Source organism: Diadema antillarum, unplaced genomic scaffold, assembly GCF_040938485.1.
Source record: "Diadema antillarum isolate AM-2024a unplaced genomic scaffold, OU_Dant_1.0 seq00000244_RagTag, whole genome shotgun sequence".
NCBI lineage: Eukaryota > Metazoa > Echinodermata > Echinoidea > Diadematoida > Diadematidae > Diadema > Diadema antillarum.
Genome location: NW_027271288.1, coordinates 1,230,968 through 1,256,674, shown reverse-complemented (window position 1 = coordinate 1,256,674; position 25,707 = coordinate 1,230,968). Strand labels below are relative to the sequence as shown.

The 25,707-nt window shown below is 39.3% G+C and overlaps 1 protein-coding gene across 1 annotated transcript in view; it reads left to right on the top strand.

The window, feature by feature from the left end:
* The first annotated feature begins 18,379 nt into the window (after positions 1-18,379).
* LOC139729538 (ORM1-like protein 2) overlaps positions 18,380-25,707 on the top strand; it is a 31,056-nt gene continuing 23,728 nt past the window's right edge. The window contains exon 1 of the mRNA XM_071640465.1: positions 18,380-18,452. The gene's annotated coding sequence lies outside the window, so the exon portion shown is untranslated. The remainder of the gene's footprint in view (positions 18,453-25,707) is intronic.

Genomic DNA, 25,707 nt, shown 5'->3' with positions numbered 1-25,707 from the left:
TTTTAAGTAAACAATCATCAATACCATTAAAACCAGAACTTTTCTTGTCATGAAGATCATATACAATTTTAAAATTTGTTTCCCACCGATCAGCAATATATCAGCAATGTGGAAGTTATAGATACACACTGAAATCATAATAAATTAAACACACACACACACACACACACACACACATTTATAACGATGTTTCCAACACTTGTTTTCGGATATTTTTTTTCATGTATCATGAAGATGTAAATAGTAATTGTGCCTTTAATGTATTTGCGATGTTGTGCGGAGTATACTTACTAGAGAAAAGATCGTTTCTAATGACGTTTCCCACGCTTGTTTTTATGGAAACGATCATCTCCAGACCAGGGGCGTCCAGCTTTTCTCTCCTGAAGTACTGCATCATCTCTTGAGACCTGTTTCTCAAGAACATCAACAGGTTGGAAATGATAAAAACTTGGGACGAAGAAATGTGAGCACACCTCTTTGGTGTGTTACAGTTACATTTATGTGCATGCTCTAATTCGACATGCGTTCTCCTCGGTTGCGTACCTAATTATGATATCAATATTTAAAAAAACAAGGTCGTGGTCGTTGTTGTTGTTTTCTTCAAATATCTAGAAACCGAGAACAACTTCTTTTACGGTAATATTAAGGAATAATAATATAAAAGAATTGACCGACATATATAACATGAAAACTCTTCGATGTAGGCCTATAATTTATGTCAAATGAATCAATATTGTCGATACAATTCAGATGCACCCCGGTACATAGAATGTAAATTGGATAAGTTATCTTGCATGTGACATTGCGCCTCAAAAGGGAGTGTGCGAAGGTGAATGAAACTCTTTTCTCTTGATTCTCCTTGTGCTTATGCCATTTGGGTAAGATGTCATTACCTACCATAGTCCCTCTCGATCCAGGTGTTGGAATGGTATCATGCTGGGAGTAATAGTCGCAGAGACCTCCGGAGGAGCAATACTTACAATGACACGATTGGAAAGGCTACCCTGGGTATATATGCTATTGTAAAATCCTCGAACGGTTGCATTTCCGTGGTTGGCAGAAGAAGAAAAGAAGTCCATTGATTGGGGTTTTGAACTTGGGAGATCTTCGATGTTTCTTTTTGTGTCACTTCGTTTTCCTCCATTTTCCACGCATGAGTCACCCAGAAGTATAGAACTGCATGGGTATCCAGGAACATTTCAATGCATTAAGTAAGCAATTGCGTTGATATACGTTGACATAGTCGTGAATATAATACTTACCTATATACAATGTACTCAGTATGTAACATCCACAATAAACTGCTAATTCTTGGGATAATCACTTGAAGTTCCTAATATCATTTCTAAGCTGATAGCCTCTTCTTTCAAAATATAATTAGACTGAAGATTCAAATTCATCGAATTCTTCCGTCGAGATGTTTTCATTGCAACTGATTGACAAATTGCCCTACATCGACTGAAGATGTTGCTTAAGTTTGTTAAATTTTGTTTCACTTAATTGAAAGTGCTATCTTATCAATCCACTTCAGTCATCTCCGCATGAATAACGAGTGAATATCAGAATAATAATACATACAATTTCTATAGCGCCGTTCTCCACTTAGATTAAATGCTCAAGGCGCTTTACATCAAAGCAAAGAGACTGAAGATACAAGTACATCACCGTAATAGAAGATGAAGAAGCAGAAGAAGAAAAAAAATAAGAATTTCAGTTAAAAAAATCGCTTTTGCAAAAAACACACACACACATATTATATATCATAGAAATAAACCAAAACTTCACTTACATACAAAAAAAAAATATAAGATTGGAACATGCAGTGGAAGAGTCTCGCCATTGTTTCTTTGACATTATTTAGAGATGTAAATATCTCATATCAAATTCCCAAGTACATCACATCAATTCACTGTTAAATCAATTCAGAGTGAAGCTACATTACAAGACAGTTACGACTATACATCGTATTGTATACAAACCATTTAACTCTCACGAATTAAGAAATAACACACACACACACACACACACACACACACACACAATCTAGACAGCATTGCTATATATTTATAGCTTCCTCAACCTTTGTAAATGAGCTATTAATCCTGCAGTAGATTTCAACTACAGACTTAATACATTAGCGGTGGTCCGGTGACCCGGAGCCACTAAAATTGATATCGGACGACCAAATTTTCATAAAGGTTATTTTTGGTGGCCCGATGGAGTAACTAAAGGATTGTTATTTTTCCTTTTCATTACGAGCCACCAAATAAGATAAAAGTTAGGGTCGGGCCTTGAATCCATTCTTTTTTCTTTTTACAAAAACAAGGAAAGGTAATGATAATGAATTATACCCGGTACGTATAATACACTTACCTTCTGTCTTGCGCCATGTTTGATGTACCCTCGTTTGGCACTATTCTCACCGTGTATGATAATGCTGTATCAGATCAAAGTGTTACACATGTTATACAGACATTGTCCCGTGACAACACAGTCCGTATAGTCTTTTTTTTTTATTTCCGTAATATGCTTATTGATATTTCTCCTTTTCCTCACATGAAACACATTGTTTATATCACGTTTAAAACATTAACACCTGTAACCTCCCTGGTGTACTTGAGTATACTGGAAGGACAAAATCAAAATATTATGTCAGCATCAATTGCTATCTTTGTGAACAAAATGTGACAGCGTGCCTCATTGCATGCTCATCATCTTATATACTAGTACATTCAAGTGGTAAACATATTACTTGCACAGAAACGAGTGATCCATAAACCATGTAAATATTATCGTAGGGGTATTATACAAATATGATATAGCACGATTAGCTCAAATAAAGAAAAATCTTACTAGCAACTGAGATGTCAGACTCTGCCCTCCTCGGAAGAAGTGGATGAAATGGCGACTCTGAAAATGCATCGTCACTCATAGGCTTGCCTAGATGCTATCTGCCTTTGGAAATACCCGCTTATTGTGATGAAATCTTTATCACGTGATTTCATGTTTTGGGGTTTTCCCACAGAACTCTTACAAGAGTTCTGTGGGTTTTCCCCAGCTAATGATGTTTGTGCGTACTGCAGGCTACTAGTAGTCTTGAAACAGCTAGATTTCACATTACTGACAACAAAAAATATTCACGTGTTGATCTCTCAAACACACTGAGATGTAATCTCATATTCTTTTAAATGCAAAGGGAATCTTCAATTCTTAAAAAAGATACCAATTAAAGTAGTCATCACTTATTCAATATGAATTCTACTCTGTATTTAAGACCATGTTTGATTTGAAATCTATTACATATAGGTCCGAATCAGATAAGTTGATTCGTTCTAAAGCGCCTTTATGAGCACTTCTTGCTCCATGTGAGAAATAATGTTGCAGTCAGGATAAAACGACTGTATTTTTAGTCTAGTCAACCCTGAATACAGTAATTGGCAGTTAGAGGGTTAGAGCAATAATGTAGGCCTATGCGCGAATCCATGCTCTTTGCCATCTGAATTTACTTCAACCATAAATGTTGTTCCTAAAAGGATGTGTCATTCAGACGTGAATGTTAGCGAACGTTAGTTAATGCCTGCGAACGTAGCGAATATTACAGTTCGTAATAGACCGTGCAGTTGCACTCAAATTTGCAAACAGTTGCAATCTAATTCGTGAAGAGTTTTCATTGTCGCAAACACTGATTCTTTATAAATCGCCAAGAAATCTTGAATGTTCAACATGTTTGAATGTCCGTACTTGGCCTGAAGGAATGAGAAAAAAACAAAAACCACCAGCTATTAACTTGTGTTTTAAAGCCTAAGTTGAGAGGAAGCATCACTCATGAGTGCAGTGTGACCACTTGAATGTTACATTGTTGCATATAAACCTGTCCATCGACAATCAATACAAGTGGTATAAAGGAGGCAAAATGGAAGAAAGAGAGGGAGAGAGAGAGAGGGAGAGAGAGAGAGATAGAGAAAGAGATAGAAAGGTGGGATGAGATTTGGTTCACACACGCATGCATGTACACGCACACACGATACACGCATAAAAATAGGCTACCGCTATAGGGCTCACACCTGTAAATAAAATGGACTGTCCCAGACCCCTTCACAAATTCGTACCAAAGATACCAAAATAAATGAAGAAAAAAATTAATTAAAAATCAATGATGCAGTTCGGAAAAAACTGAATAGCTGTAGATATTGAGTATGAATTCCTCTATAAACTGCATTTTGGTTGGAAGATGAAAGCTTTTCTGATGGAATTTGAGGGGACTATATTTCATTGGGTACGTGTACGGAAAATAGGTGATTTTTTGAGTGACAAGAACTCGTAGTCTGGCTTTGCGGACCCCTGGACAGAATTAGAGCAGAACAACCCACCCTGGCAATCTGATGGATAAAAGGTAATATCTCACTTATTCAGGTTAGTGAAGATGAAACACCTCATTTCTCCCAGCTATTTTACAGAATTTATTGAAATTTGAATTTTAACACACGTCTCTATGGGGAATTATTTACCCGTGTGAGCCCTATAGAGAATGCACGCAATACATGCAAGTCTATGGGAAGTATTCATCCCATAATTTATAAGCTCTGCTGGTTTATGTTGATCTTGTATTGTGTCAGATCTCTCTTCCTCCCTCCCCCTTCTCCTCCCTACTCCTCCCCCTCCCTCTACCTCTCTCCTCTACTCCCCCCCCCCAATTCTATCTTGCTACAATTTCTTTTCTTAATATTATGTTCTTGTGGTACTAGATCTTAGTAAATAGCAGTCATCAGTATCACACAACTTTGAATGACTTCTTGTATTGCGTATCTTGTATTGTGTCAGATCTCTTCCTCCCTCCCCCTTCTGCTCCCTACCCCCCTCCCTCTACCTCTCTCCTCTACTCCCCCCCCCCCCCCCACTCTTCCTTGCTACAATTTCTTTTCTTAATATTATGTTCTTGTGGTACTAGATCTTAGTACATAGCAGTCATCAGTATCACACAACTTTGAATGACTGTTAATCTTGTATTGTGTATCTTGTATTGTGTCAGATCTCTTCCTCCCTCCCCTTCCCCTCCCTACCCCCTCCCCCCTCTCTCTGCCTCTCTCCTCTACTCCCCCCCCCCTGCTCAACTCTGCCTTGCTATTATTTCTTTTCTTAATATTATGTTCTTGTCACTAGATCTTAGTACATAGCAGTCAGTCATCAGTATCACACAACTTTGAATGACTGTGTTAATCTTGTATTGTGTATCTTGTATTGTGTCAGATCTCTTCCTCCCTCCCCTTCCCCTCCCTACCCCCCTCCCCCCTCTCTCTGCCTCTCTCCTCTACTCCCCCCCCCCCCTCCTCAACTCTGCCTTGCTACTATTTCTTTTCTTAATATTATGTTCTTGTCACTAGATCTTAGTACATAGCAGTCAGTCATCAGTATCACACAACTTTGAATGACTGTGTTATTTTAATGTATTTCTTTGTTTTGGCTACCACTGAAACAGCTCAAAATACATAAAGTTAGTCTGTTTGACAAAATAAAGTCTTATCAAGTACTTTGTAGGCTATAAGGTGATGATGACACACCCACAATCAAGGATAACTGCCTGGATCTATGTATTCATCTTATGAAGAACTGATCAAAACTGCAAGATTTATTTTTAAAAAAACCATAAAGGGCATGATTTTCTAAAAGTATCCCTTTGAGAAGCTTTATAATCCTTGAAAGTGTAATTTCTCATATGATGTAGGGACAAATATCATAAAAAACACATTTATGATGTTTAAAAGTCAAATAAGAAATATGACCTCCACTATAGGGCTCACACCTGTAAATAAAATGGACTGTCCCAGACCCCTTCACAAATTCGTACCAAAGATACCAAAATAAATAAAAAATTAATTAAAAATCAATGATGCAGTTCGGAAAAAACTGAATAGCTGTAGATATTGAGTATGAATTCCTCTACAAACTGCATTTTGGTTGGAAGATGAAAGCTTTTCTGATGGAATTTGAGGGGACTATATTTCATTGGGTACGTGTACGGAAAATAGGTGATTTTTTGAGTGACAAGAACTCGTAGTCTGGCTTTGCGGACCCCTGGACAGAATTAGAGCAGAACAACCCACCCTGGCAATCTGATGGATAAAAGGTAATATCTCACTTATTCAGGTTAGTGAAGATGAAACACCTCATTTCTCCCAGCTATTTTACAGAATTTTTTGAAATTTGAATTTTAACACACGTCTCTATGGGGAATTATTTACCCGTGTGAGCCCTATATGCATTGTTAGGTCTGTGACTATCGATTTTCACTTGGCTGCAGTTTTGCATATAGCAGTGGCGGATCCAGAGGGGGCGCACCGGGTAAAACAGAAGAAATTATTATTGTGACGAAGTCCTTGGGACTGACTTTTTTTTTCGTTATACGTACAGTGCTCTCCCGTTACAACGAATATGGTTATAGCGAAATTTCATCATAACAAAGTAAAACTTCTGGTCCCAAAATTATCGCCATTGAAGTCTATGGTATAAAATTCGATTATCATAACGAGCACGGTTGTATATAGCGAAATTTTCGTCATAACGAAGTCTTTTCCAAGTGCCATTGAAAAAAAAGCAAAAGAAATGTGATCCGATATACTGAGTATAACGAAATGTGGATAGCTTACGAAAATACATAGCGTAATAAGCATTAATAGAACGTCTCTGCGTTAGCGAACGCTTCACATCTGTACGTTCACCCCGTGTGTCACGCGGTCTGAGGGGAACTTGCGCTATTATGATCCGTTAATCTGAAATAAGGTTCGTTGTTTCGAAGGTCCTTTATTACGAAACACACAGATTCTGATATACCTAAATGTCCTTTATTTTAAAAATGAAATAGGGTTCGTTATTATGAACATTGTGGTGTTATTCCAAAGGTTCCTTGTTTGTAAAGTTCGTTAACCCTACAATGAACTATTTAATAAAGTTCTTAATACGAAGGTTTGTTAATGCGAAAATAACAGGAATCTTCGTCATTCCAAACGTTCCTTAATCCAAAAGTGAAAAAGGGTGAGTCCACTGACAAAAACTTCGAGATTACATATATCTTATAATCGTCTTCGGATGAACGAACCTTGGAAATAACGAACCTTTCTAATATTTGGACAAATAAACCTTCGGAATGGTGAACCTTATTTCATTTTCTGATCAATGAACCTTTGGAAAACGAACTCTATATCTCTTCTGGAATTACCAACTTTCGGAATAACGAATCTTCGGAAGAGCGAAAGCTTCAGAATAACGAACCTTATTTCATTTTCTGAGTAACGAACCTTCAGGATCTTTGGAATGGCGAACCTTCAGAATATTTAAAGAGCTTTCTGAATAACGAACATTATAAAATAACGAACCTTTGGAATAACGAACTGTAACCGAATCCTAAGCCATAATTTTGTATACATTGTGTTTACCAACTATAGGCGAAAGTGCAAACAACTTTATGCTCTCTCTTAGATGTATAGCATTTAAACGAAATTAATAAGATGTAGAGAATCCCACTTGATAGCTTTCCTGCGTATGATGAGTATTCAAACATTGGTATATAGCGTATAGTTTGCGTGTTTTATGTTCGGTTATAACGAAAGAAAACTGCCGGTCCCGAGGACTCCGTAATGATGGGAGTGCACTGTATCGAAAGTTCGTTATAGCCGAACTGAACCTTAATTTGTACTTGGTTAAAACCGTGTTCGTTATTACGGGAGTGCACTGTACTAACAACAGTTTGTCTTTGAATTTATTTTTTGTTTTTATTCGTCAACTGCATTTTGCAACTATATGATCGTTGATGGTCTCTGTGATAAAAGGATATTGATGTATACATTAAATCTCTGTAGGCTATATGGACAGTAATGCTGTATTATTTTTTTGTCTTCCTTGTGTAATGAATAGGGAAATATCATTGTCATCATCATTATCATTATTATTACTATTACTATTATCATTGTTATCATTATTATTGTTAGTATTAGTAGTAGTAGTAGCAGTAGTATAATCATTATCATTTTTATCATCATCATCATCAATGTTATTCATTCGACCAGATAAACAACATAAACATAACATAAACATCATTACAAACATAAAGCAAAAACTAAAGTGAACATTACAAAAGGACGGTGGGTCCTACTGTATAATGTAATACAAATGATGACGACGTAACTATGATGACAACAACGTGGGTCAGGGCACACAGAAGTATACTATTGTCCGTAGGCATGTGAACCCACACAATCATGTTGACCCCAAGGAACATGTAATTTACAGACACCCTATACACAAATTTAATCTTGATTGTACCATAAACATAAGTAACCTACATAAATTGCAAATCATATATTAAAGAGCTGACAGATAAGATCCACAGTAAAAACCTGAACATACAAGTTTATAGGCCCTAATAATATCATAATGGAGAATATGTGGTGGAATATGAACTAGAAATATTGCTACGGCGACTGGGTATACCTCCGCCATATAACACTGCTCTCCCATAAATCCGTTGTACATTCTAACGCAGTGCGAGACAACAATTTCACATAATTAATGAAATAAAAATCTATAATCTATTGAGAAATAAGGCCTTTATATGCTAGTGATTATATTTCAAGGAGATAGGGCGGAGAGCTAATAATGACAACAGCTATGAAATACTGCCCTGATGGACTCCTGAACCATTATTTCTGCATGTCTCGGAATAAATGCTCCCAGAAAATCTTGCAAGCAAATGCCTGTGATTTCCGTCACAAAAGGTTACATAAATACTCCCCTTTTAATACTACAAACATTGACGCCAGTGGCTCGCATGCTTGAACCAAACAGTTGTCACCCACGTTCAATATTGGCACCATTGATGAATACAATTTTTGGTCATGTGATCATCGGCCTTGCCATATGTGTCAATACTACCTTAACAGGTGTCTGTGTATTCAATTATTGATCAGAAACAAACAATCTGAAATTGGCATGCCCGATATAGCTGATGCATTTCATGGTGACCGATCTTTCTTAGTTTTGTAAGGAAACAATCGAATTCATGTTGTGATATGGTCGCGCGAGCTAAGCAATTCATATGCCTTTACTACGTGGGGTTTCATTGACCTATGGAATATCGCATATCTTAAGCTGTGATGAGTGACGCCTTTCCTATAGCGCTCTACACCATGCAGTATGATAGCCTCAGTAACTGTACACTTTCGCAAAGTGGATGTTGACAAGTGGAATCGGTGAGAAAGGATACTTGTACAAGTATACTTGAACGCGATTTGGCATGCACATTGAAATCATTCTATATTACATGAAACTTGAAAGGTTTTGAAATTTTGATAATAATGCCTTGAAAGTAAGTTGCGTGATAGTTAATTCATGAGGTATAGGCCTACAGTTGCTTCTTCCCAGCAGAGTCTGTGTACGTGGTGGTTGGAATTCGCTGATGAACAATTTGCCTGACTCGTGAAAACGATGTGATGATTGCTTCGTGTTGTTGTCAGTTAAGTAGTCAAACATCAAATCCACAACCATGAATATGATGCACAATTTCAACGAAGAGCGAGCGAGTCACTCGCACGATCAGAGTCAACCGACAGACGGGGGAACTCCTTACAGGTCAAAGGTAAAATTGACATTTGAATTTTTTTATTCTTGCATCGTTGTATCAGGGGTGTGGTTGTGTTATTAAAGTAAGTGATGTTCTATTAAATTTCCCAGTCATTGTCATCATTCTCGTTATCATCAGTGGTATCAACACCAGCAGATGATGAGATTACATGTAGCAGATTTATTTTCTAATTATCAATCCATCGAGCTTCATCTTATCTACACATGGAACAGAGCAAAACGCTGCAAGGCCTAAATCGATCACTTGTAACTGATAGGTCTACTATTTTGCGAACCTTTTATTGGCAAAAGAAAAAGAAGAGATAGACTCGTAGGCAGTGGCGTAGCCAGGATTTCATCTTAGGGGGGCGGTTAGTCTGCGAGGGAGCGAAGCGACCGAGCCCGAGCGAGCGGAGCGAGCGAGGTGGGGAGGGTGTGGGAGGGGGGTTTCCCACGGTGAGAACTTTTTGCATTTTGATGTTGCAAATGGTGCAATTTGATGCATGTTTTTGCGCGTTTCATTGACGTGAAACAGTCCCACTTGTTTAAGGTAGCAGTTTATTTTGATGTAGATTATCATTGAACAATTTGCCTATAAAATGGTATCATTTGAATACACTTCTTGTATTGATTCTTTTCACTGAATATCATGAACGCCACTGAACCCGAGCGAGCGGAGCGAGCGAGGGGAGAGGGGAGGGTGTGGGAGGGGGGTGTCCCCCCTCCCACGGTAAGAACTTTTTGCATTTTGATGTTGCAAATGGTGCAATTTGATGCATGTTTTTGCGCGTTTTGTCGACGTGAAACAGTACCACTTGTCTAAGGTATATAGCAGTATATTTTGATGTAGATTATCATTGAACAATTTGCCTATAAAATGGTATCATTTAAATAATCTTCTTGTATTGATTCTTTTCACTGAATATCAGTGAACGCGACTGAACCCGAGCGAGCGGAGCGAGCGAAGTGGGAGGGGAGGGTGTGGGAGGGGGGGGGGGGGGGGTGTCCCCCCTCCCACGGTAAGAACTTTTTGCATTTTGATGTTGCAAATGGTGCAATTTGATGCATGTTTTTGCGCGTTTTATCGACGTGAAACAGTAACACTTGGTTAAGGTAGCAGTATATTTTGATGTAGATTATCATTGAACAATTTGCCTATAAAATGGTATCATTTAAATAATCTTCTTGTATTAATTCTATTCACTGAATATCATGAACGCGACTGAACCCGAGCGAGCGGAGCGAGCGAAGCGGGAGGGGAGGGGGGTGTCCCCCTCCCACGGTAAGAACCTTTTGCATTTTGATGTTGCAAATGGTGCAATTTGATGCATTTTTTTGCGTGTTTTAACGATTTGAAACAGTTCCACTTGTTTAAGGATACAGTATATTTTAGTGTAGATTATCATTAAACAATTTGCCTATAAAATGGTATTAAATAATCTTCTTGTATTTATTCTTACACTGAATATCATGAACGCTGTCTGTTCAGCAATCAAACAGAAAAAGCATGCACACGAGGGTGTAGATAAGGGGCATATCCCCTCCCACGCGAAGGTGATTTTGCGTTTTCAGACCTGAAATTCAGCGATCTGGTGCAAAAAATTTTTGGTGCAATACTTTTTCATCGAAGTGTTAAAATCACGGAATTTAGCTCTTATTCCGAATGTGCACCATCTGTGTGTATGTATAAAGTCTCGTGAGGTAGAGCTTATGGGAAGGGGGATTCCCCCGTTTTTAGAATTGAAATAAAGCGATCTGGGTATAGCCACAGTCTACTCCTATGTATGGCGGAAGGGGGGGGGGGAGGGGCGGGCGAGCAGGGAGAAGGCGTGGGCGAGTGTTATCTCCACCCTTCCCTTTCGATGGAGCTTTTGCCTTTTTAAGGTTGAAATTGAGATATCTCGTATACGCATATTTGAGGGAATCAAAAATTGGGAAATCACACACACACACACACACACACACAAAACTGATGGGGGAGGGGGACTGAGGGAGGAAAGGGTCGATTAAAAGGGGAAATTCCCCTTATACTGTCATGAGGGAACCTTCAGTTTTCGGAATATAAGTGATAAGTCTTGTGCACTCAAGTGTAGTGTACTAAGTGTAGTGTACTAAGCTAGGGAAAGAGGCACAGAGGGGGAGGGTTTGGGAGGGGGATACCCCCTCCGAAGCACGAGAGATTTTGCATATTTTGAATTGAAATTCAACAATCTGGTGCACACTTTGAGTGAAATATTAGAAAAAAATATTTTATTTGATGAAAGGTTGCAAAGGAGACCCGCTTCATGTGCATGCATACAGTATACACGCATTTTTTTTTTCCGCCTCCCAAATCCCCGGTCCAAATCGCCCCCCCCCCCCCGCCCCCTGGCTACGCCAGTGCTCGTAGGTTATTTGATAGACCTTCTCATGCCGAAATCACAATCATTAGACTTCACAGGACTGGCCAGGATGTAAAGCTATACTGTGCATGTTGCATAAAAACGTTATACAGGTTATGTAGACTTAGGTTCTAATAATATCTGATTCGAACCTGAACTTTCTCACTGCGGCAGGTATAATGTGCTAGTCGCCCTTTGTGGAGCTTTCTTGCAAGCATTCATTATAATTGGAATGAAACGTCAACTCAAGATAACTGGCAGGCCTTCAAACGTCCGTAGAACATAGACAATAAATTCTGCCCGGATAGCACGGGATCTGAAGTTTCTTAAGGCTTCTTACGATAAAATGTACATTTTTTTTTAAATCCACACAAAGGCATAACCAACGTGATTTGCACAGTCACATATTATATCTGTGATTAATCTAATCCTAGACAGTATTGAGATCCGCTCTTTTGCTCCCCCCCCCCTTCCAGTACCACGTCGACTACGAGTCGTCACCGCCCTTCCTCATAGCGACATCGATCGGTTGTCTCGTCGTCATCTGCGCGACGATCGCTGGTTGTTTCTACATGTGTCCTGACTGTGCACCTTGCTACACCTGTGCAGACGATGAACCCCACCTCCTCCCCTCACAGAAGAAAACAATACGTGAACATGCGGTGCTGATTCGCCTGTAAGCTGGACATGATCTCCACCATCTTGATTCTAAAGCACCAGCCAATGACAGTCATAATACTTATGTAATGCGAATAATATTGTGTAACATTCAAAACAAGTGTTAGTTCTATAATTCTTTTCAATGAAAGATCAAAATATAATAGTGAGTAAAAGAATCAGTCAATTGATTAATATTTTGTGCCTTTATTTAACGATTGACAATAATATATAAGAACATGTTCAATAAAGCTATGTGTTGAGCCAGTAATATAACAACAGACAGTGAGACGTACAGTATTCTCGTCTGCGATGATTGCTTCTCCTCGTGAAAATTCAATAACTTAAGAGCAGGAATTTTGTCTGTCTGTCTGTCTCTCTCTCTCTCTCTCTCTCTCTCTCTCTTTCTCTCTTGTTAATTTTCCTCCATTTTTGTTCATTGTCTCAGCTTGGAGGAGCATCCACTTTTACTACAGCAGCCTGAGAATCAACGGGAAATATTACGACTGACGAAATATCAACTGAATTACATCTTTATGAAACACTGCTACTTGTTCGTTCGGACACCTAAACATCAGGCAAATACCCACAGTCAGAATAGCAGTCACGTGATCCCGCTCCCGGAACCAGATTTGCTCAGAAGTGAAACTGATACTAAGATTTCAGGAGGTGGGCTTCTTTCTGGTCTTAGTTTAAGTTCTCTCGAGTCTGGCGAGGTGAACTATGGAAGGACAACACCAAGAAACTTCGCACATCGAACTAGTGAAGTGGAATCATTACTCCCTGATGAGGATGACGTCACATTAAAACCCTTGACGAGCACACAGCGCACACAGGAAGAGTCAGATGGTAGTTTCATGGAAGGAGAAGCGGCGATGGATGGTGATCATGACCGTGTAGGGAAGAGTGAGGTCGTAGCTAGGGCATTCAGGAAGCGTGTCCGTCCTCAAAAGCGACCCGTCTTCACCTCACACAAATTCGTCACCCCACGTCAGCTGATCACAACTATAGACAGTTATCAATCATTAGGGTCCTTGCCTACTTCGATATCGTCGAGAGATAAAAGGTTAGAGGTTACGTCGACTCCTAGGGAGCCACTTTCGTTGAAAACGCAGACAGAAAGGGCAGGGGCAACCATAGGACATGTTTCTATTCGGGCTGACGCGACTAATGCCGTCAACGAAAATCTAACACCAGCAACATTATCCTCAGGAAATCGTATGGATTCAGAAGAAAATGTAACACCAGAGCCCGACAATCATGAAATAGAGTTTGATGTTGTCGAATCATTCCAGGACAGCACGGGAGATTTCACAGCTAGGACAGATGACACGGCATCGGGCTCACTGACGACATCTCATGGTTATTCTGAACACGATTCCGGAGACTTTGATGAGAGCCATGTTACAGAATTACAAATCTCGGATTCTACTTTGATACAAAGTGATTCCTTTCTTTCATCTTCATCACTGGATGTAAATGAGGTCACACGTGGCACGACAGGAATCCCCACGTTTACTGAGACGTCACCTACACCACTGTCTCCTAATCCCGATGTAATCTCGTCGGTGATATCTGCAAAACCGACACGTGCCCCTTCAACTAGCTCTCTCCGTACACTAGTTCAGCTAGTTGATAGCGTGTCCACGAAGAGTGACATTAAAGGCCAACAAACGAATATCAAGGCAGACACTGGTTATGTGACTTCAGTGACGTTACATTCTGTTCCATATTCACAGCATGGAACATTAGAAGATGTAGTAACGATTCTGCTAGAGTCGACTGATAGAGGCAGAGTGAATGAACGCAGTGAGCAGACCGCTAGAACCCCAATGACTTCTCCTTCAGCCGGAGTAAACCTCGACTATGACTCCATGATGCTGCCGACACCATCTGACAGTCTGAGAAGTATTTCTGAAAGGGTTAGTCTGCATGAAGTCACGACCCGGCCCCACAGTGTTCAGCGAGAAATTTTTAATCACGAAAGAGTACGTGGATCAAGCACAGATACTTCCATCACATATCCCGAGGATTCTCCAGGAACTCCCTCCAAAGTTTCCGCGAACGGCGAAGGAAAGAGGTATGGTCGGAGCCTCCGACAAATGAAGAGACGACGTCGAGAGCAACCGCCACAAGGTGACGACCGGGACTCCCTGGCCGACCTGACGAAGGATCTCTGCTCTTCGGTTAGCACTCCCTTCCCAGTCGTCCTCTCCCTCAACGAGAAAGGAACCTTGGTCCAGTTACTGCAGGTGACTCAATCTTGAAAGTCTTATTAAGAATCGAAATTCTGGGGAAGGAAAAGAAATGTATGGGATTGTCAATGCGCATGGTATTCGCACGTTAGTGTAATGTCTTGACTTCGTGAACATGAAACAACGCGATCATGACCATGATGTCCATGCAGACCTGCGTTATTCGCCATTAAATATATTGAGGGAAGAGAGGGAGGAGAGAGGCAGAGAAGAGAGAGGGAGAGAGATAAACATCGAGAATAAAGTCTATAGAGATAAAAGGTGGTACTTAAAGAACAATGCTTAGTATCTTATCAAAATAGAACTTATACTAAATCTTGTGAATCTCTGTTATTTTTCTATCATCTTGTGCATCACCAGGACAAATCGTTCCATCAGCCGCTCGTCAACGGACGGTGCGTCCAAGAGTTCCGTTCTCTCTCTGTTCCAGCTGGGATGGTCACGTGTGTTACAAGCTACAGACTGGTGGAGGCTTACGTCATCAACCTTTCGACGTACACTTTTGGCAGAGAGAGAATACACGTCACGCGCTGTGACATGGTTTTCACGAAGAGTCATTGAACGAAAAACTCTTGTCGAACCTCAAAAAAGAAAGAAAAAACAAAGCATTGGATGAATGCACGAATCTTTTCCCTCCTTCCAGTTGATATATATTCAAATCATTTGCTAACTGAAATCATATTCCAATAAGGCAGTGATTTCTGTAACCAAAGCTCTCAACTTGCCAAAAGCGGGTTTTTTTCTTCACTTTTTCTTTTAACCCGTTCCATACGGGAATCTGGTGGCCTGTGGGACATTTCAGAATGGGTTAACATTGTTATCTATTATGATATTGTACTAGCTCTCCGAAAGTCTTGTCCCCTGATTTGTGAGTGAAAACTATAGGCATACGTTTGCTTCAATCTGTATTATGAAAACCGTCTTGTCACTCGGCCCCCGAGGTGAATGGGGAAAAAACCACAAAGTATCAAATTCTCTACAAACTATCATGAGAAAGATGTACTTTTAAAATCTAAAAATCCATGAATTTTATGGTCATCACATTATGCAAATTAGAGACGGTGTGACCTCTGGTCATCTCTTGTCTCTCCTTTGGGTTCATCGACAAAAACTTATACTGTATAGTTGATGAATTAACAAAAAGCAACCAATATCCTCTAAGAGCCATTGTTGTTATGAATGCTATTAAAGATTACAATAATAATGATGGGAAGAATCTACCTTTATCTTTTTAAATCCATGACCTAAGGGAAAACTGAAAGAAAGAAAATCAAAAGAGTTAGTAATTATATCCTGATTTTGTCAAAATCAGGATATCAACGGTGATCAGAAAAGCGGTGTGAAGTTAATACTGATATTATGAAAATATCATTCTATACTGAACCCTATTGGCAGACAACTTTCGCATGAGATAACAATGAAAAGTCTAACAAGAACAATATGCAGTGGGGAAAAAATGTTTTTCGCAGTGATGCACAATTCTGGCCCGCTTTCAATGCGTGTTGTCAATTGTCTCAATCTTGCAAAGATTTAAATTTTTGTTGATTACCCATTGAGGACGAGTCCCAAGTATACTCGGGCAGGTGTCAATGGTGTTTTAGCAAAATCAAACCGTCCTCAACGGGTCTACGTCTAAACAATCATTCTTACAGGGAAAAACGCTGGATCTTGAAGTTTAGAGACTTATCACTGCAGGAGTATTCAACATCGTCAGGCACATGTGGCTACAGTGTAGTTGTTATCCAATTATATTTCACAATGATAAATAGTTTTTTGTCTTAGTTTTGTTTTGCTTTGATTTTATTGTTGTTGTTTGGAGTGTGTGTGTTTTTGCATACAATAGGCCTAGTATACGATGTGCATTCTTGAATAAACGGGTCCAAGAGAAATTTTTGTTTGAAAATGTTGCATCACAGTCTTGCCATAGATGGCAGCAGACCATGTATGAGTTTTCTCGAGGGCTTTTCGTCGGGGCCAAAAAAAAAAAAGGCGAGTCTTCAATTTCGCTAGACATTCACATCTCTCTCATACTATTCTGTACTCGTATACTAATTGATGGATGATTTAATTTCAACAAGGCAATTTATACCAAAGTAAACTAGTCGCAGACACTACCATTGCCATTGAACAAGGCATCTCTATTTTCGTTTTATATGTGTATAAAATTACGTGATCGTGATGTAGGGCCTGTAAATGAGAGTTTAAATGCATATATGTATTATATATATATATATATATATATATATATATATATATATATATATGTATATATATATATATACATATATATATATATATACATATGTATATATACATGTATATACTGTATATATATAATAGAGAGAGAGAGAGAGAGAGAGAGAGAGAGGGAGAGAGAGAGGACAGAGAGACTCGACGCAGAAACCCTGTGATGTATATGCATATACTATGTATGTCCATTTGCACAATTTGACATATATATTACAATTATTTATCATCATTCATTATTATTATTCTTATTTTCATTATCACTGCTATCATTATTATTATTATTATCATTATTATTATTATTATTATTATTATCATCATTATCATTATTATTATCATCATCCTCATCATCACCATTTTTATCATCATCATCATCATCATCATCACCATTTTTATCATTATATCATTGTTATTATCTCTTCGATAGGTAAAAGAGAATATGGGATATCATAAACATTTAAAACATTGAAAACCGAAGTGAACAATACAAAGGGATACACTGTATACTGTATGTGCATGTCACACGAAATGAAAGAGGAATAGATGGTCAGTGACATGCGGATTAGAGCACACAAAAGTAAAGTCATTCACTTTAAGCCCGTAGGCTTTCGAACCCACATAATATGTTGCTTCTAGGGTCTGAGCATCATAAATTATGCATTCAATTGAGATTCAATCCCCTTAAAAGCAAATCAAATGATGTGGCTACAGTAACTATTGATGGCAATATCTTCATTAAAATTTCTCGGTATGTAACGAGTGCAGGATTGTATTTTTCTCTATCACTATGAAAACTTTACATAGGCCTAATATGAAAATGGCGTTTTGTTTTTGCTATCAGTCTATTCACTTCATTCCATTAAAATAAAAATCGTCTTTTACATTAGGCCCATAGAGAAATTTGCACGTGTCCGTCTTCATGTATGCTCTTTGATATTTCATAAATGGTTTCTAATTAACTTGCAAAAAGTTAAAATCTGAATCCCTTATCTCAGCCAAAACTAGGATATATATCCCTGTGGGATATATCCCTCACCAAGTAAGAGAAAGTTCTTGTGACCTGCCTGATTTCGTGGCACCTACCTGCGCAGCGCCGCCTATGTAGGTTCGATTCGAGCTACGTGTACACTCCTTTGGACATTTATATGCACCCACCGACCGCACCGCCGCCCTACTCCCTAGATCCTCGCGATCCCTCGATCGATCCTTGTTCATGTAGCTAGCTAGCTGACTGTAAACACGAACCGCGAGTCCGAGCGAGCGAAGATTGACTCAGTCGTACATCACCTGAAGATTTAAGGTAATGTCCTAAAAATAAGAGTAAGCGCTTTGAAAACAGATAATAATACGATTCGAGCTTGTGTAGAATTTACCGTAAGTAACCAATCAAGTTGTCAGACATTGATTCAGTAGGTAGGCTAGGGACTAAGTACTGTAGTTAAATGCTAAATTGCTACCCGCGGGTTCACCGACGCAACGGGACTGGTATTGCAGCTACTGCTCACGACTATCATCAGCTGTGTGTAAACGTTACGGTAGCTGTGTGGTGTCATAAGCTCAATCCTCGCGATTGTCGGGTTTAGCAAGGCAATAAAATGTAAGTGTTAGTGTAAGAATTAAAGTTCATTGTTTCCCATTCATGCGACGGGACGGACTTGAAGTCGAGTGTTTATCGAGGTGAAGTAAATTTATATCTTCCCATATCATGAAGCGGTGCGAGACTCCTATAGCTATCTGACCAAGTGTCCACACATTGCATTGACTGTGCAATCCATTGCATTGCCATTGGCATTGCAGTGGCCAAGACTTTCCGAATGCCTCCACCACAATGCCAAATGCGTGGGGCTACGGTTAAGGAGTCGGACTGAGTGCATGTACATTATCCCTCCATCCCTGTTGGTATGTAGGGAAAGGTAGCTCGTACGTCGTAGTATAGTGGCGGAAACAGCCTAGAATGGTATGGAAAAATAGTGAGGGGGACATAAAAAGGAAGCCTGCCCATACTTTGATTTAGATAGCTCTATTCTAGTATAACCACTGTTCTATAAATTTTTATAGAAATTAGAAATAGCCGTTAGAAATTTTCTAAAAAATCTAAGCTAGGTACCTAGGTCACCTTGCTTAGAAATTCTAATATTTCTATTTCTAACTTCTATCTAATGTACCGTACCTGTCCATGTCGTCTGTCACTTGTGTACAGCAACAGGGCTGTGTATCTCGCTATAGCTAGACATAGTTATAGAAACCTAGAGTAATTTACCCTGTTATTTAGTGTTGGCAGCCACTTGAGAGTGAGACACCCATATTGCATAGAACTAGGCCAATGCTGTAATTTAGGAGTCAAAATGAGTGAGATCAATAGAAATGCATGCAAATGAAATTAAGTTTTAGAGTGAGAAAGGACCAAAATGAGTGAGTCTCACTCTCAATGAGTGAGAGTTGGCAGCCCTGCAGCCATCTATTTTCCAGACTATAAACAAATTTGGCAAATTACATGTAGGCCATATTTTCAACCATTTCATATTACAGTATTCATCGCAAACATGGCCCGATTTCGCAATGAGCACTCACCATACCCTATACACTATCATACCATATGACATGTACATGTAGTGCACACACACACACACACACACACACACATGCATACTGACGTACTGTACATACAGTATGAATACACAACCACGCTACCCCTCGGTGCACCCTCTAGCTCATTCACAACTGAGGAAGATTGTGACGTACACACAGATCACAGTGTATTGAAAGTTGAAACACTCGGAGATGAGGAATTTGGACTTTGCCTAAAGTGTATGACTGAGATTTAACAATGTACACAGCCTGAGCTGTGTGAGTGAGGCATGTTTTTTATTGGATGTGAGTAGGAATTGCAAGCGAGCACATGGCTTTGCTTACCAGGTATGTAGGGGAGAAGAATGTTCGCGAAAGCATGTGTTTCGCAATGGCATGGATACTTATACACGGCGCTTTCGTGGCTATGCATGTACGTGTGCTGGATAGACGGAGGTCAAAACACACCAGTCCGAAGCTTGCTTTGTAAGTTCGATGTAAACAACAACTGATAGGGAATCTTTGAAATATTGTTGTGATATTTTGGTAGATTTTTGGTGTAAAATATCAACAAAATCAAAGATCGCTTGAAGAAAAATTGTCCCGTTTATCAGAGGTCCCCGCTCGATTATCCAGTGAAAATAACATGTATTGGAAATGTTTCTGGGAAACGTATGTCATTTAAGCGAGGTTCGCGATTATCAGATGCGCGATTATGCAATGAATACTGTACATCTAAGTCACTAAGACAAGGTTATCGATACATGTACCTTGGTACTCACTAATGTTATCACAAAAATATAACCAATGACAAGTGCAGTTTAGTCAAGATTGACTAGGGCCACATCCAGCACCGCATGGCATTGGCCGATGGCAGTGCCAGTACTAAACAGGAGTGTAGCTTGACTTGCAGCATGATGTACAATTCCTATGCAATAAGCGCGTGCTCCATGATCTTCTGCAAAATGCCTTCGCATGGCTTGCGAACGTTGTGTAGGTGCCAAGTTGCATTGCAATTGAACTTGAAGCATGTTGAAATGGTAAACTGGCACCTCGTCTACAACCACACTGTCCACTGTTCACCTAGTCTAATGCCATCTCGTCTAAACTTGCTTCGTCTACTACCAACTCGTCTACCAACCATTTTGTCTAAATGCCAATTAGTCTAATTGCCATTTCGTCTACTAACCACTTAATCTAATCTCTAATTTGTCTAAGTCACATTTCTTCTAATACCCATTATGTCTATTGACCATTTCGTCTATTAATCATTAGGTCTATGAATGAAATAGTCTACAGCTCATTTTGTCTAATAGCCAATTGGTCTACATCCACCTTGTCTAATACTCAATTAGTTTAATAACCAGTTAGTCTACTCCCAACTGGTCTACACCCAACTCGCCTACTCCCAACTGGTCTACTCCCAACTGATCTACACCCAACTGGCCTACTCCCAACTGGTCTACTCCCAACTGATCTACACCCAACTGGTCTACTCCCAACTGGTCTACTCCCAACTGGTTTACTCCCATCTGGTCTACTCCCAACTGGTCTACTCCCAACTGGTCTACACCCAACTGGTCTAGTCCCAACTGGTCTACTCCCAACCGGTCTACTTGTTATATATATATATTTTTTCTTTTTTTTGTCTACTCCAAACTTCTTACTTAAGTCTACTTCATCCAGTTTCCTTTCCCATTGAAATAGCTTGAACACTCTTGGTGTCCCATTTGGTTTAAATTTTTTATTCTAATTATGACAATTTTATTACTTTTTATAAAAAAAATAATGTCACAGTGTGAAAAACTTGCTGTGTTATATTTGTGCTGGATGTGTAATTTATAGTCAGAAGCAATCATACAGCATTTATATATCCAAACTTCAACACTCCATTCATTCACCTTTATTTTTATATCGACAGTGAGACGGACTGGACACTAGACAAAGTGGTATATTCATTATTAGCATGACCAGATGGGAATGATCAGTTTGGGTAAATTGCTGAGAGTATACCAGTTGGGAGTAGACCAATATTGGGTATAGACGAGTTGGGAGTAGACGAGTTGGGAGTAGACCAGATGGGAGTAGACCAGTTGGGAGTAGACCAATTGGGTATAGACCAGTTGGGAGTAGACCAGTTGGGTGTAGACCAGTTGGGTGTAGACAAGATGGGTATAGACCATGTTGGGTATAGACGAACTAAGGGTTGGACGATATGATAACTAGACAAAGTGAATGTAGACGAGATGACTTGTAGACGAGGTGGGAGTAGACAAAGTGGCAGTAGGCAAAATGGATATTAGATGACAAATAGGGATTGCAGTTCTGGCAATATTGTTGATGTTTTTCTCATGTTTGTCTCATTTTTTTTTTATATGGTTACTATACTACTTCCAGAAAAAAATGGTAGTGGACATCAGCTTGCGAAAGTTCTATTTCTATGTATGGACACATTTTCAAAATCCATGAACATCAGGAAAATAACAAAAAGATCCGTTTTTTTAGTCCCTTGAAATAGACCCTACTGAAAATGATTTTTTGATGAGAGATGGTGTCATATCGGTGAGAAAATTTCCCCTTTGTTGGAGATTGTGCCCATATCATCAGTTGATTTTTGTAGATTGCTAGTGTGCTATGTGTCGCTGTGTTTAGCGATATATTACCGAATATTGTTGTATCTGCCGTGAACGGGCGCACAACTGCAAGCTGCGACAATTGAATTTTGGCACGGCCGTGAAAGGTCGAACCTTGTGCATTTTTTTTTTATATTGTATATCTAACACTTACGTATATGTTTGGATATTGGGCACTCACAAAAATTAGCATAATTTGCAAAGTGGAACTCATGCCCACATGGCATTTAATAGATTAGAACATGTCTTCTGAGGCCACTAGTATTAATTTATACCTACATTTGTCATTAGAATTAGTATAGTGAGCATTTCCATGTTGTGCTTGAGCATAAACCTTGATTTTGAAGTGACAACCCTCAAAATCATCTTTTCACTTCTATAATGCAGCAAGATTAGAAGACTTGGGTGTTGCAGCTTGTTGGTGGGGAATGTTAGTAGAAAAAAAAATCTCGTCAAAATAATGATGTTCTGTATTACATAGCATGTCATCACAGTCTTTGTCCACTTATCCATTCAAAATAAGCTGTACTTACTCATTTGAAATGTAATATATCACTACTTAAATTTTGTATTGAAGTGGAGGAAACAGTACGAAGGAACTCGCTCCATACATAAACTATCCCTACCAGCTACTGTTTCAGTGGATGGGGCAAATTTAGCTTTTATGCATACTGCTTGCACATGGCATCATCTATTTTGAAATGCAAACTACAATTGCACAGCAGTATCAGTTTTGATATGTTACTATACAAATATAGGATATCAGCTTGTATGTTATATCATAAAAATTATGCATACTAAAAAAGGTTGCATTCGGATATTAATACTTTAGGGTGGACATTTACAAGAACTCTTGTACTATCATAGCCTGCGTGAGTAGAACTTGCATTATAAGGAGAGGTGCTCTCAAATTAATTTTGCATCAGTAGAAATACACATATTTAGTGTGCTACATTGCCATTAATGATTCATTTGATTTAGGTGTGGTGATATGGCAATTATGAAATCAGCTTAAAAAATAAAACAGATTGATGGGGAAACACAGTCAGTCAGTGTTTTTATGTTTTTCAAGCCCAAGTAAACCTTAGATCTCCCAAAGTTAGTTTTTAGACCAAAAGTGCAATACTGCTCTGTAGCAAGCATGATGCAAGTTCATCACTCTATCGTTCAAAACACTGCCCACCCATCATCCACTCCTTTTAACAGCCTTCACCTTACTAGGTCACATAATGACACCACAAAATATGCTCAATCCAATATTTTGAGATATAGCCTGCCGAGCTACTAGCACGAAGAGCTGGCCTTTATTAAGAGAAATCTCTAATTATTAAGAGCAACATAATAAGAATAATTTGTCTTGACATAATTCATATCGATATGCATATCGATCTTCTGACAAGGATCCCGATTTCTTTAGAAATCGATATAACAAGATATAACAGGACTAATTAACGAAATAGCCCGGGGTGAAAAAAAAACAGAGATAAAACTTAATAAGCTCAAAACTCTGGAAAAACCCTATGGCTATGGCTGATACCAAAGTCATAAGCATAAACCTCAGTTTGGTTTGTTTCTAATAAATTTATAATTTCGAACGTGCTAGCAATGGAGTGCAAGGTTAGAATGCCTCTTCTTCCTCACTGCTCCCTACACAGGCATCTATCACCTTTCATATTCAAATTTCCCTCCACTCGCATGACGGATACAATGCATTCCGTCATGCGTGCCTGAAAACAATTAAGTGTTCACACTTATACCGTCTAAACAATATTTGCCAGCTATACTGCGTAACGCAGGCAAGTACATTTCTGTCTCCTTAGTAGGAGAATAAAATTCCACTTATTTGACCATGGCTGCCATATGAAAAGGTCTTGTGGATTCCATTTGAAACTAGAGAAGCACTCTGAGAGCACAGACCTCCGCCAAGCAGCTTATTTCCACCACTGATCTTGTTCTTCTGTAGAGATCAGTGATTTCTACCCAAATGTACACATGCTGAAAATCTCCTGATCTCCCAATTATAGAAACCTTTCATTACGTCACCAATACCAGCTGGGTGGCATGCCTTGCCCTGGACCAGAAACTAGAGCATGCACTCTAATGCGCATATGAAAACCTAAAAAATATGCAGCTTGAACTCTCAAGTTCATTGACCCTACCTGCCAAAAATATCAAAAATCCTTCAAAAAATCTATAACCCCCTTTATCACAACCAAAATTTGATCATCTGTTTCTTGTCATTCTCAACCTTTCCTGCATATTTCATCCAAATCCGTCAGTAACTTTTTCAATCATTTTGCACACAGACGAACCAACGGTTATGAAAACATAACCTCCTCCCTTTGCGGAGGTAATAATTCTGCTGGCATGTGAATTATAAAAATGTATACTTTTCTAACCATTATTGATCTACATGTGTAGCTTTTCTCAGAATGTCTGGGCTGCTTTAGTACAAGTACAGTTTTGTAAGTTAGGCCTGATGAGCAAGCTGTGAAAATGAGATAAGTTGTGATACATTGATATGAAAATGTGAACAAGTTGCTTTAATCATGTGAGTCAGATGTATTTTACAACACCTAATTTGTTTGTTTGTGTGTTTGCTTTGTTTTGGGTAAGAATTCTCACTCTATCTATCCATAATCACTTATCGTATTGTCCCAAGGTCATAGAGGTGCCAAGATACAGCAACATCTGTTGTTACAAAAGCTATTGTACACAATTATTTTAGGGAAACAAGCTGTGCTTTCTTTTTAGCCACAGTTACTTAACTGTATTTGTATGACCTGTATGAAAGCAAAGCCCATGTAAAGTTAAACCTGTCTATAGCGGCCACCCAAGGGCGACGAATAAAGTGGCCGTTATTAGGCGTTATAGACAGGTTGCCGCTATAGCAGGGGTCGCACTTAACTTTTTATACCCCCGCCAAACGAAGTTTGAAGGGGGTATATAGGAATCAGCGGACGGTCGGGCGGTCGGTCGGGCGGTCGGGCGGTTGGTCCGTTGCAAATCTTGCGTCGCGAACTACTTCCTCAATTTTCAACCGATTCCCATAAAACTTGGCACAGATGTGTTAGTTTGCAGGCACAAACCCTTGTTGGTCGTAAAGGAGTCTGCATCAAGACTACTATATGCACCACTTCGGCACTGTCCCATAGGCCCTGTGTTGTAGCTTCTCCCAACAAGGGTTTGTACAACCTTTGGGTCCATAAACACCTTTTCATGTTTATTGGGCGGAGCTTCACTCTGAGAGGATTGTCATGGTAACTGTGATTGACATGTCCAATGGGGGGCTGTCTGGCTGACCCCCACTGAGATAAAGGTCAACCTGAGTAGAAAACCAGATAGCGGTTTGAA